This window comes from Zeus faber (genome assembly GCF_960531495.2).
Source record: "Zeus faber genome assembly, chromosome: 9".
Classification (NCBI taxonomy): Eukaryota; Metazoa; Chordata; class Actinopteri; order Zeiformes; family Zeidae; genus Zeus; species Zeus faber.
Window position 1 is genome coordinate 16,079,100 of NC_137197.1, and position 13,211 is coordinate 16,092,310.

The window sequence follows — 13,211 nt, forward strand, 5'->3', positions numbered from 1 at the left end:
GAAGGGGAAGGAGAAGCGAAGCGAGAGAAGAAAGGGGAAGAGAAACTGTCACCATCAAGGGCTTCAATTGATCGTTTACTCATCACAGGAAACTACTGGAAACACCAGTGGTGGAAATAATGAAGTACAAGTTGTTTGTTACTGTACTTTGTTAAAGTACATTCTTTACATATATATTGTGTGTGTGTGTGTGTGTGTGTGTGTGTGTGTGTGTGTGTGTGTGTGTATATATATATATATATATATATACACACACACAGACACACATACGCACTAAAGGCCAAGTAGACAGACAGAGAAAAGATGGAGGGGGAGACTGATCACCCTTGTGGGGTGTTCCCGGTATTCAGTACTTATTACCTTCCAAGTGGTCCAAGGAAGGACAACCGGTGAACCGGCGACAGGGTCATGGGCTCATTGATGAGCGTTGGGAGTGAAGTCTAGCCCCTCTGGTCCAATCCCATAGAAGAGCTACTGAGGCACAAATTGCTGAAAAAGTTGATGCTGCTATGATAGAAAGGTGTCAGAACACACAGTGCATCACAGCTTGCTGTGTGTGGGGCTGTGTAGCTGCAGACCGGTCAGAGTGTCCATGTTGACCCCTGTCCACCACTGAAAGCTCCTACAATGGACACGTGAGCGTCAGAACTGGACCATGGAGCAATGGAAGAAGTTGTCCTGGTCCGATGAATCACGTTTTCTTCTACATCATGTGGATGGACGGGGTTAGGGTCCGATCCCATCGAGTATTTGTGGGATGTGCCGGAACAACAAGCCCGATCCATGGGGGCCCCACCTCGCAACTTATACGGTTACACCAAAATAAGTGGGTATACCCAGGTTTTTTTTAAGGCAGCCAAAAATATTGACACCATTCCCATTGCCAGTGAACGAGTATGCCTTTATTTCTTTTTTTTTCTTGTGTGTCACGTTCAACGTCACAAAGACACCGGAAAAGGCACATGTCATGGTTCCAGTGTGATTGGGAAAATAAATCATACCGGAACAATGACAAAGAGCACGGTGGGGAGCCTGGGGGGTTCTACGCTGCGGTCCCCACGGAGCGGTCCCCACGGAGCGGTCCCCACGGAGCGGTCCCCACGGAGCGGTCCCCACGGAGCGGTCCCCACGGAGCGGTCCCCACGGAGCGGCCCCCTCGGCGCGGCCCCCACGGCGCGGCCCCCACGGCGCGGCCCCCACGGCGCGGCCCCCACGGCGCGGCCCCCACGGCGCGGCCCCCATGGAGCGGTCCCCGCACTCAAAACATTTTGTGGTCCCACATGCGGGAAAAAAGTCAGTAACTTCTGATTTTGATTTTGGATTCTGATACACGGATATCCCTGCCCATTTACGCCGCAACTGTTGATCTGGGATTCATTGAGTCCATAGCATTGTTAATTACTATGACTATACTATTTTAATTTAACCCGGAATCAGGATCTGCACGAGCATCATCTGCAAAAAACAAGCAAAAATCACGCTTATGTCGTATTATTAGCTCTGTTATATCAGGATGCTGGATACGACGTATATGAAGTATTTTGGATATTTTCAAGTACATTTAAGACCAAGTACACCTGTACTTTTAAGTAGAAATACCAACGTGTTACATTCACTTTAACGACAACTTTACTTTCATTCTGTTTCAGGGATATGTGTACTTTGGTCTATTTATCTGGCACTCCTTCCACGCCCGTGGAACGCAGGGTGATGTCATGTCGGACAATAAAGTACATCAATTGCTCCGCCGAGGTGCGGTGTTATCTCTATATCCCAGATAATTTACCGTCAAATAATTAAATCCTGTTTAATTTCGCCGGCGACCGGGATGGTGGGGGGGTTCAACATCCAGAAGATAACGCATCGGTAAACAGATAAAAGGACGATTTAACCCCCGACCTCCCAAAACGCATCGCGGCTCCGAGCCGCCGGGTCTTGCATTACGACACAACTGCACGGAAATTCCCTCGCGAGAGAGAGACAGAGAGAGAGAGACAGAGAGAGAGAGAGAGAGAAGGAAAATGATCAAAGGAATCTTTTCAATTGTAAAAATAAACAAACATGTTTGGACCCATGGCTCGCAGCTTTAAACCGCACAGCGCGAATCTTTCCTGGCAGAGTCCCAGCTCCAGATGAAAGACAATTCAACCTTAAACACAGGCTCAGGAACGTATCATTTATCCCCCCCCGGTACGGGAGGTCAGAGCTCTTGCAGCGTGGAGTAGTCGAGGTGGAGCGTCCCTTCTCCTTCCCTATTCATACACGCAGACACAAAGACGTTGTCGTGGGGTGAGGGTTGTCTCTTCCATGCGCCTGTCGGTAATTATAGATCAGAGGGAGCGCGGCCGCGCCCACGTCAGCCCCGACGTACACATCTGGGCAAATTTGATGTATCCTTTAATCTATACGGCTTGATTTACTGTACGTCCATCCTCCGACCCAAAGTTTCGAGAAACGGGGGGAGGAACGCACAGCACTGGACTGGATGGTGTCAATTAAGGTTTTAGGGGGAAACATCTGCCGGGGAACCAGGCGAATATGCGCTCATGGTTCAATTGATGCGACTCATGGCATGTTCACTGTAAAATACTTAACTGGAGCCCCTGGGGGTCGCGAGCCTGGGAACCAGACCGATCAGCGGCTCATCTTTCATTTTCTCCGCAGAGTACGTCTGGCCACCGATGCTCTGCTACGATGACGATGCAGAGGAGAGCCGTTGAGGCACCTCACCAAGATGGCCGCCGCTGACGTAGAATGGTCTGTTGAATCCGCTATCGCCGTTGAGGCACCTTACCAAGATGGCTGCCGCTGAGTCGCAACGGTCCGTTCAATCCGCTATCGCCGTTGAGGCACCTTACCAAGATGGCTGCCACTCTAGGAAACGGTCTGTTGAATCCGCTGTCGCCGTTGAGGCACCTTGCCAAGATGGCTGCCACTCTAGGAAATGGTCTGTTGAACAACAGCGTCACAGTTTTTTCTCAATTGTTTCACTCACATCACTGGTACTTGAGACACAACGACCCCAACGCGTAACTCGTGTAGAATCCCCTGAGCAAGTTCTGCTAAGATGCAAGCACGTGTCCTGCTTTGCACTCACATTGCAGTTCTAAACAACACTTTTTTCCAAAACACTACACTGTGGAAGCCAACATAGGAGATAGAGGCATAGCAAGAGGAGTGAGCGTAAGAGGAGGAGGAGGAGGAGGAAGAGCAAGGCCACATCCAAGCCACGTTGGTTGACCTCGTGGTCCAACACTGAGGGAGTCTGGGCAGAGAGTACAACCGAACTTGAGCAGGTTCACAGCGGCGTCCGTGGTCCGGTGTGGTGTGGGCATGGGGTGCTTTGAGCAGCCACACCGGACCTGGATCTGGGTGACTGGGATCACAGTGGCTGCTTAAACCACCTTGCCTCCACACGCCATCTGGACTCTCCGCAATGAGAATCGGTGAGAAATCTACTCTCCTCACAGTGTTGTAGTACATCAACTCAAGACAGTCCTCAATGATTACTGTATACAGTACATGTTTTTATTATTTGTTCTGTATGTTGGACTCTTTGCACAGCCACAGTAACTTGTTTGTTGGGCTGTAGATAGTATTACAGGAAAAGATATATTTGAATATTTGTGGGGGTTTTGAGGGGTATTTGTGGGGTTTACTCATACATGAGCATAAAAAGATTGCGCTAAAATATTTTACAACAGACTACTGTACATACCTAGTAAGTAAAACACTGAACATGCAAAAAGGCACAAATCTCCTGATCAGGTATTTGTACTAGTGTTTTACATTCATGGCAGTGTTTTCTTTATTCATTCTTTAATCATCAAGAACTGCTGCAATAACTCTGTCCTGTGGACGACCTGCAGGATGACAAGAGCACAGCTTTTTTGTTGTTGTACAGAACCACCACCAACCCCCCTCTTTGGTGAACGATCTTACCACGTTTTGGTCTATAAACAACTAATCACTACTCCAAGAGGGGGAGAATCACCATGGGTACGACAAATAAACATAGAACCAAACAACAACATGTTCATGGAAAAAACTAAACATAGAAACCTCACATGACAACATCTATCGACAAAACAGAGATAATTAGGTCCAGGAAAAGTGGAGCAGCGATTGGGCACGTGGCCTCTTCCTGTCATAGTTATGCCAGCAAATGAGGGAGGAAAGGAGAAGGATATAACCAGGAGGTGTGTTCAAAGCAGGTGCTGGTGGTGTGTGTGTGCCTGTGATGGGTCCACCCTTGTGTCTGTGTGTGTGTGTCCGTCCACCGGTGAGTGTACGGGACTTGTCCCAATTGGTTCTTGGGTATAAGGTCGCTATTATATCGTACAGCATCCGAGCCGCGGAAAAGCCCCCGAAGCCGCCCCTGTGTCCCGCCGCCATACAGACACCCCACGAGCGCCGGAAAAGCCCCGAGCACCCTGCAGCCACAGGAGACCCCCCGACCCCAAGAGAAGCTGGAAGCCCGCGGAGCAACACCCACGCCCGGCCTCCGAGGAGCATAACCCAGTCCCAGAGAGCGTGAGGAGACCCTGCACCCCTGAGGGACACACATACAACCCAACCCCCACGTGCAGGCACAAGACGCAGGCGCAGGCACAGAACCCGGGCCCCTGAAAATCCCAGTGCTCAATGTGCACTGATGGCAATTGCAGTTTAAATTGCGGGGCCCGGGGGTGCAAGTCCTCCACGCATGTCAAACCCGAATCACTCGCACCCCTGTTCTCAATTCATAGTAGTGTTTTCCATACATAGTAGTGTTTTCCATTCATAGTAGTGTTTTCCATTCATAGTAGTGTTTTCCATACGTAGTAGTGTGTTTTCCATTCATAGTAGTGTTTTCCATACGTAGTAGTGTTTTCCATTCATTGTAGTGTTTTCCATTCATCATAGTGTTTTCCATTCATAGTATTGTTTTCCATTCATTAGGTGTTTTCCATACGTAGTAGTGTGTTTTCCATTCATAGTAGTGTTTTCCATACGTAGTAGTGTTTTCCATTCATTGTAGTGTTTTCCATTCATCATAGTGTTTTCCATTCATAGTAGTGTTTTCCATTCATAGTAGTGTTTTCCATTCATAGTAGTGTTTTCCATACGTAGTAGTGTGTTTTCCATTCATAGTAGTGTTTTCCATTCATTAGGTGTTTTCCATACGTAGTAGTGTGTTTTCCATTCATAGTAGTGTTTTCCATTCATCGTAGTGTTTAACATTCATAGTAGTATTTGCCATTCATACAGTACCGGTGTTTTCCATTCATAGTAGTGTTTTCCATTCATAGTAGTGTTTTCCATTCATACTAGTGTTTTCCATTCACAAAAGTGTTTTCCATTCATAGTAGTGTTTTCCATTCATACTAGTGTTTTCCATTCACAATAGTGTTTTCCATTCATAGTAGTGTTTTCCATTCATACTAGTGTTTTCTATTCACAGTAGTGTTTTCCATTCATAGTAGTGTTCATAGTAGTGTTTTCCATTCATAGAAGTGTTTTCCATTCACATTAGTGTTCGTAGTAGCGATTTTCCTTTATACTACTGCTTTCCATTAGTGTTTTCCATTCATACTAGTGTTTTCCATTCACAGTAGTGTTTTCCATTCATAGTAGTGTTTTCCATTTATACTAGTGTTTTCTATTCACAGTAGTGTTTTCCATTCATAGTAGTGTTCATAGTTGTGTTTTCCATTCATACTACTGTTTTCCATTCAAAGAAGTGTTTTCCATTCACAGTAGAGCTCATAGTAGTGTTTTTCCTTCATACTACTGTTTTCCATTCAAAGAAGTGTTTTCCATTCACAGTAGAGCTCATAGTAGTGTTTTTCCTTCATACTACTGTTTTCCATTCATAGTAGTGTTTTCCATTCATAGTAGTGTTCATAGTAGTGTTTTCCATTCATACTACTGTTTTCCATTTATAGTAGTGTTTTCCATTCACAGTAGTGTTTTCCATTCATAGTAGTGTTTTCCATTCATAAGTGTTTTCCATTCATAGTAGTGTTTTCCATTCATAGTAGTGTTTTCCATTCCTAGTAGTGTTCATAGTAGAGTTTTCCATTCACAGTAGTGTTTTCCATTCATAGTAGTGTTTTCCAATCATAAGTGTTTTCCATTCATAGTAGTGTTTTCCAATCATAAGTGTTTTCCATTCACAGTAGTGTTTTCCATTCATAGTAGTGTTTTCCATTCATAGTAGTGTTTTCCATTCATAATTGGGTTTTATATTGAGAACATCAATGTTCAATTGGTTCTTATGTTTATTCATGTGATAGTGTGTTGTGTCATTTCAACACAAAATACCACAAAATACCACAAAATACCACCACTAGAAGACATAACATTATTTTGAATGCTGAGTTTCATTTCCGCAAGAGATTTGTGGAGTTTTGCCTTTGGTGTGTGTGTGTGTGTGTGTCTGTGTGTGTGAGTGTGTGTATGTGTGTGTGTGTGTGTGTGTGTGTGTGTGTTTTTGTATTTGTGTGTAGAGTTCTAAGAATACGAGGAATGTTTTCACAAAACGTGCGTAAACAGTTTAGAGAAAACGGTAAACGAACCGGACAGTATATTTTCCCTAAAAAGCTTTTGTTGATAAGAGGGACGTGCTCGCCGTACTTTGGGACAGGATTTGGTAGAAGTTGAACCGACCAGCTCCCTCGCTCAGCGCCACATCACACATTTGGACGCTCTGATGGGATGCCAGGTCTGTCTCCAACTGCGTCCAGCTGAGGGGATTTCACCGAGGTTGCTTGGGGCGAGCAAATGTTGACAGTACCAGAGTACTGGAACTGCACCACTTTCAACATGGAATGGGGACTTTGAGAGGTTATTGTTGTAGGGATTGTGTATTTTTCCACAGCTGTTAAGACTACCGGCCTTAGAAAATGTTTATGGCTGGTGATAAAAAGTTTGAGTCCTATTTAATATTAATTTGCGAGAGAATGAAGAGAATGAATGGGAATCAGGAGATATGTTGGACATGGAATTCCAGCGGGGGGGGGGGGGGGACCCACAAAATTCTGTGCAAATGACTGACATAGGCAGGAGAATGCAAAGTGTTGATCTCAAAAAGCTTTAAGCCTCGTTCGCTCAATAATATTTGCGCGTGAATGAAAGTCATCGACGTCCTTCAGAAGTGTTTATTTCGGTGGAATGCAAAGTGGAAATTAGTCACATTCAACAAACGCCTCTTTTCGAAAGAGGCATGATTGGCTCGCGAGCCGTAGGTTCCCGACCCCTGCTCCCGTGCCCTGCATCACTGAGGAGCTTCATTATTTAGTTTTTCTGGAATTTAAGTCGGACGCCACCTGCAAAGAAGAAGAAGAAGAAGACTCTTTATTCGTCACATGACACACCGCACTACAACACATGCATATATATACACACACACACACACATGCATGCAACATGCTTTTTTGGGTGGTGGCCAGTGAAATGTGGCCCCTGCATTTCTCCCATCCTTGGCTTGTCCTTCCTCCGGGGGGGCAGCCTGGAGCAGTGGGCAGCATTCGGGGACGAGCCCGGGGACCTGGTGACAAGTGTCCATCGCTGGTCAGACCATGACGTGTGCATGTTTTTGGTGGGGGGTCCTTACTGACGTGAGGTGGAAACCCCATGTGAGCACGGGGAGAACATGCAAACTCCACACAGAAGGGCTCCTATTTGGGAGATAACCCGCCGGAGCACGGTGCCAACAGCGCCCCAGGCGGGAATCGAACCCAGGACCTTCTTGCTGTGAGGCAGCAGTGCAATCCATGCTAATCTTCTCTGTAGCAAAAGGGTTTGTATCGATTCATTTCAGTGACCTTAAAACACTTGTCCTTTTTTCTTTGAGTTTGTACTTCACCACTTTGCCGTTGAGGCTGATAACACCATCAGTGCTGGACATAAGTCGGGTAGTAATGTGTGCTAATGTACTGCAGATTAGATTACTTCCTGAATTTCTCCCGCGGGAACGGTTTAATAAAGCGCCATCTTATCTTATCTCGTCGAGGATTGTGTGAGAAAGTTTCTCCTCGTGCACAGTACGTTGTCTTTGTTTTCTTACTCATAATCCTGCTTCCTGCCATAACACATACCCTTTCTTCCTCGGGAAAAAAATTGTGCAACGATGATAAATGCGGCCGGCCTCCGTAGCGAATCAGGTTTAATCGGAAAAAAAAAGTCGGTGAGGCACTCAATGCATGAGATATGAAAAACATTGCAAAGCCATTTTCCACAATGTTTTGAAGTCGTGCCAGATAATTCAAACGGAGCCCGTCAATTCATTGTAGTAAAAGTGACGCTTCCGAATCCTCCACACACATCGTTGTTTTCTATTGACCTACGATGCGGTGGATCAATGAACAATGATTCTCTGGTGAATCCACCGTTGGCCGGGTAACGGAGGGTGTTCTCACGGCGAAAGCCTCCAGTTAAAACAACGGCGAGGATCTGAAAGCCGCGAGCCGCGATCTGCGCGTCCCTGAATGACAGCTAAGACAGATAACACGGCGCGGGGGGAACATTCGAGCCGTTGGTTTAAAAGCGTACCCATTTCCGTCGCGGCCGGTAAAGCCGGACCCAGACGCGGACGCTGGCGACGGAATTGGGGAATACGAAGAGGCGTTCATTGGGGGGGCGGAGGGGTATGAGGACGGCAGGCAAGGCAGAGGGTGGAGAGGCCAGGGCGGATGGCAGAGCTGAGCGGGACCGGCGGACGAGGGAGAGAGGGCGGCCGGATGAGGATGAGCTCGGGGGGTTTGGTAGGCGAAGCGGACGCCCAGTGGGTTGAGGTGATGCAAACAACGCCTGGAATCAATCAGAATATGATATTGCGGCGAAGGTGCGACTAACGCCGTAGCTGAAACAGCGATCGGGCGACGATGGGATGGAGAACCCGGGGTTCATATACTGTTGAGTTGATGAGTTGATGGAAGGCAGATGTGCAGGCGGGGCAGGTGAGGTGAACGAGCCGCAACCAGGGGGGGAGCCGGAAAGCGCCACGGCAGGAATCAGCCCACACCACATGCGCGCGCGCACACACACACGCACACACACACACACACACACACCAGGACAGACAGACAGGGGAAAACAGGAGACACGGTGAAAAAGGACACATGTGGAAACACCACAGGGAAATAACTGGAGACCCAGCCGGAGCTGTGACAATTTCATTTCGTTCTGATTTCCTTACGCCTTTTTTTTAATCTTGTTTCTAGCTTGTATTTCTATGTTTTTTTATTGTTCTTTGTTTTTATATAATGTATTTTATGCATTGTGTACAGTACTTTGAATGGCCCTCTATGAAATGACATTTCCCCGTATGAAATGCGATATACAAATCAACTCAACTAGACTTGGCTTGCGTCCAGGATGAAATAAAAGTTTAAGGAATTCATCAAATTATAATATGGTCATTTCATAATGAGCAGGAAAATTAGGAATTCAGTATACCTATCATTTGCATTGATCGGACTCTATCCTTTGCTCGCCAGGGCCTGAGCCTCCACAGAGATTACGGGGGGGAATTGTTCCTTACTGTTGTTTCAGTTTTTAGGCCCCATATGTCCATTCGCCAGTGGCCTCGCTCCTCTGTTCTCACAGGCTCCTAGGCTCCTAGGCTCCTAGGCTCCTAGGCTCCTAGGCTCCCTCGCTCTCCACGCAGATGAGCTTGGTGTGTAATTGCGGATGCTCAGCGCCAGCACACAATCATGATGCTGGCTCCAGATTAGCTTCGCGGTCAACAGATGGGGCCAGGCCTCCCCCGGCCCGGCTAGAAAAACCCCTGGGCCTCCTCCACAAGCTGGGATTACTATGTCCCACTGCCAACACAGCCCGGGCTGGAAGTAGAATCAGATGCATTTTGTACTCCGGGGCGAGCTTTGTCGCCCTGGAGTACAAACCCTCGCAAAAGTCGTCTGCGTTGAAAGAAAAGTACGCGGGTCTCCAGGGACTTACAGCAGAGCAGTAAAAAGTGTGTTTTTAGAGCGCTTTAAATAGCCGACGAGGTGGAAAAGTGACGTCGGGTTTTTGTTTTAATGGCAGTGAAGTTGAATTAGATTTTAATCAACAAAGGGTCCGCTGTGTAAATGCTGAAACATTAACTCGGTTATTTCAGCATAATTTTGGGTTGAAGTGAAATACAACCACAGAGACCATGGAACACCGTTATTAGTTTAAATTGCTGCTGTAAGATGGTGCAACGCAATGTGCTTTCGTGTTTGGAAATGGCTCCGCTCCGCAGTGCCAGCATGGCAGCACGTGGAAAACAAATGTTTTTCCCAAATGTCCCCTTTGTTTCCTCTTCAAGCCCTCGGTGCCCACTGCACCGTCCCGTCCACGGCTTTTTTTCTTTTTTTCTTCTTTCCGAATTGAATGACCGTGAAAAAAAAAAAAATAATAATTGCAATATGCTCCCTCTGTTTGTTTGTTTATATGTTTGTTTGTTTTTCCCTTTATTTATGCGGATATTTAAGATCATTTATTATTCTTTATAGCTTAATTCTGCCTTTTCGTAGTTCGACCCCCTCGACATAAAAATGAACACATGCACGCAGTGCTCGTTTCAAATGCAGCAACGGATTGTGTACTGTAGTCGATAAAGAAATGATCTGACACGACGCTGGTTTTCATATCACGGTCAAAACACGAAATGTGTCCGATAATGTAAATTGAGTAACGATTCACATCCTCACGTCAAACCTTGTCAAAGGCTTGTCCCTCACCTGAGGAAATCACATTTTTTTCCACCTAAAACATTGGAAATTAAGTGAAAGACCAGTTTTCCCAGGATCTGCCGCCGGTGTAGGCTGCTTCTGGGGAGTATAACCTCCCGGGGTAGAGCTTCTTCTTGCATTTCATATATTCACAGTATTAGATGGTCAACTACAGAGGAAATATTTGCACATTTAGCCTCCCGTGGGAAGTCAAATAAGGGAATTGATGCAGGATTTGGCTCCAACCTCCCAACCTCACACTGCTTGACTGTGTTGGTTAAGTTCTCTGTCCCAAATTCCTTATATATAGTCCAAAAATGCTGAGCGGTCATCAGTGTTTGCCTGTGACCTTTGACCTTTTTGGCAGCGAGTTTGTTCCAGTAAATCTCAGTTGTCTCTTAAAAGCAAAGTGATCAGACGAGGAGTGATAGGAACATGGGAGCGAAAGGCTCGATGAAAACAATTTGACTGTTTCATGTGTACAGTAGGTGTCATATGTAGTGGGTCTGGACTCCACCGACTCAGCTGTGTGTGTGTGTGTGTGTGTGTGTGTGTGTGTGTGTGTGTGTGTGTGTGTGTGTGTGTGTGTGTGTGTGTGTGTGTGTGTGTGTGTGCAGTTGTGTGTGTTTCTGTGTGTGTGCGTGTGTGTGTGTGTGCGTGTGTGAGCGGTTGTGGGTGTGTGTGTGTGTGTGTGTGTGTGTCTGTGTGCAGTTGTAGGTGTGTGTGTGTGTGTGTGTGTGTGTGTGTGTGTGTGTGCAGTTGTGTGTGTTTCTGTGTGTGTGTGTGTGTGTGTGTGTGTGCGGTTGTGGGTGTGTGTGTGTGTGTGTGTCTGTGTGCAGTTGTAGGTGTGTGTGTGTGTGTGCGGTTGTGTGTGTGTGTGTGTGTGTGTGCGTGCGTGTGTGCGCGTGCGTGTGTTTGTGCTGGCAGGTCAGCGGAGAGAAGCCTTTTGAAGTGACTCACGCTAGACGTCTGCTCAGCGGCCGCTGACCTTGTGCCGAGCTCTAATCTGCCGTCTGACCAGAAGATAAACACAGAATTCCGGGTGTGTATTGATTTGTTGGAGAGGTTTGAAGTGCACTCGTTACAGACTCAAATAACAGGTTGTAGTGGTAGAGACGCGAAATAATAAGGGAAAAAATATATATCATAACGGGTTGTAGACACATTATCGGGAAAAAAAAAGGAACTCGCCGTACGTTACAGGGGTGAAATTACCGCATTTTTCATCAAATTAAAAGAGGCCGCTCGTCCTGTTTCCAGCTGGAAAACTTTGCTTCGGAGACAAAAAAAAAAAAAAAAAAAATCGCAATCGCCCTTTGACCCCGACCCCTTGGAAAGAACGTTCCGGGAAAAAGACAAAACGCTTTCAGTTCCCCTCTGATTTGCGAACGTCGGGACAAAGAGTCGGACGGGTTCCGGACGGGCTGTAAACATGGCTTTGTTTTCCTTCTGAACTGAGAGCGGATGATTCAGTCGCATCTTTTTATGAGTGTGTAACAAGTAGAAGGATGTCAGCTTCACCAAAGACCATGATTTTATTTATATTCCCTTATCAGTCCCACAACGGGGAAATTTGCAATTTCTCTCTATGTTACCCAACCTAGTATCTGACGTATCTAGGAGCAGTGGGCTGCCTTGTAGAGGCGCCCGGGGAGCAGTCAGGGGGTTAAGTGTCTTGCTCAAGGACACATCAGCACGCTACCAGGAGGAGCCGGGTATCAAACCGGCTTACTAGACGACCCGCTCTACCTCCTGGGCTACTGTCCCCTTTCACCAGCTCAAGCTGCTTGGAAACCTCCGACAAACCCCTGGCCGGTGCAAGGGTACATTTCGTCGGGATCCTTCCGGCGGTCGGGGGAGGAGGTTTGTTTCCCCAATGACAAAAACACACCCCAGCAGCTCTGTCGCACCTTGTTTTGGTCACACATCACGAACCCGTGGTAGACACAACACGCCGTGGACACGCCGCTTTAAAACCCGTTCTGCTACGCAAAATGAAGGCGTTATCTCATCGGATGAGCATTCCTCACAATATGAACATATCTCTCACTCTCTCACCTTCCACCTGATAAAGTGGAGTGCAGGCGATAGGAGCCCCCCAAAAAAATACTTTTCGTTTCTCGGGGTCGGATTACACGCGGGTATTTTCCGAGCACACCGTCGTAGCTAAGTCGTACCAGCCCTGCGACCGCACTCGTCTTGAATTGTAAATAAAGAACCCTTTTATCTGCGGCGTGACAGCCCACGACAATAAATGCATTCCCCGGTGTGAATTATGTTCCCGGACATCTGTTTAAACAGGTTTTCAATGGGGCGCTCCGCCATATATCCTCCTTCTCCTTTTGCCGAAACGGCGGCATTGTCGCAGCTGAAAAAAAGGGATGTAACGACGTTTAAAAAAAAAAAAAAAACCTTTCGCCCGAGGCCACGAGAGGAAGATGGAAAAAGAGGGAGAAGCTCTTTGTTGCTGGTGTTCATTCATGACTTTATTTATCACTTCATTCACAA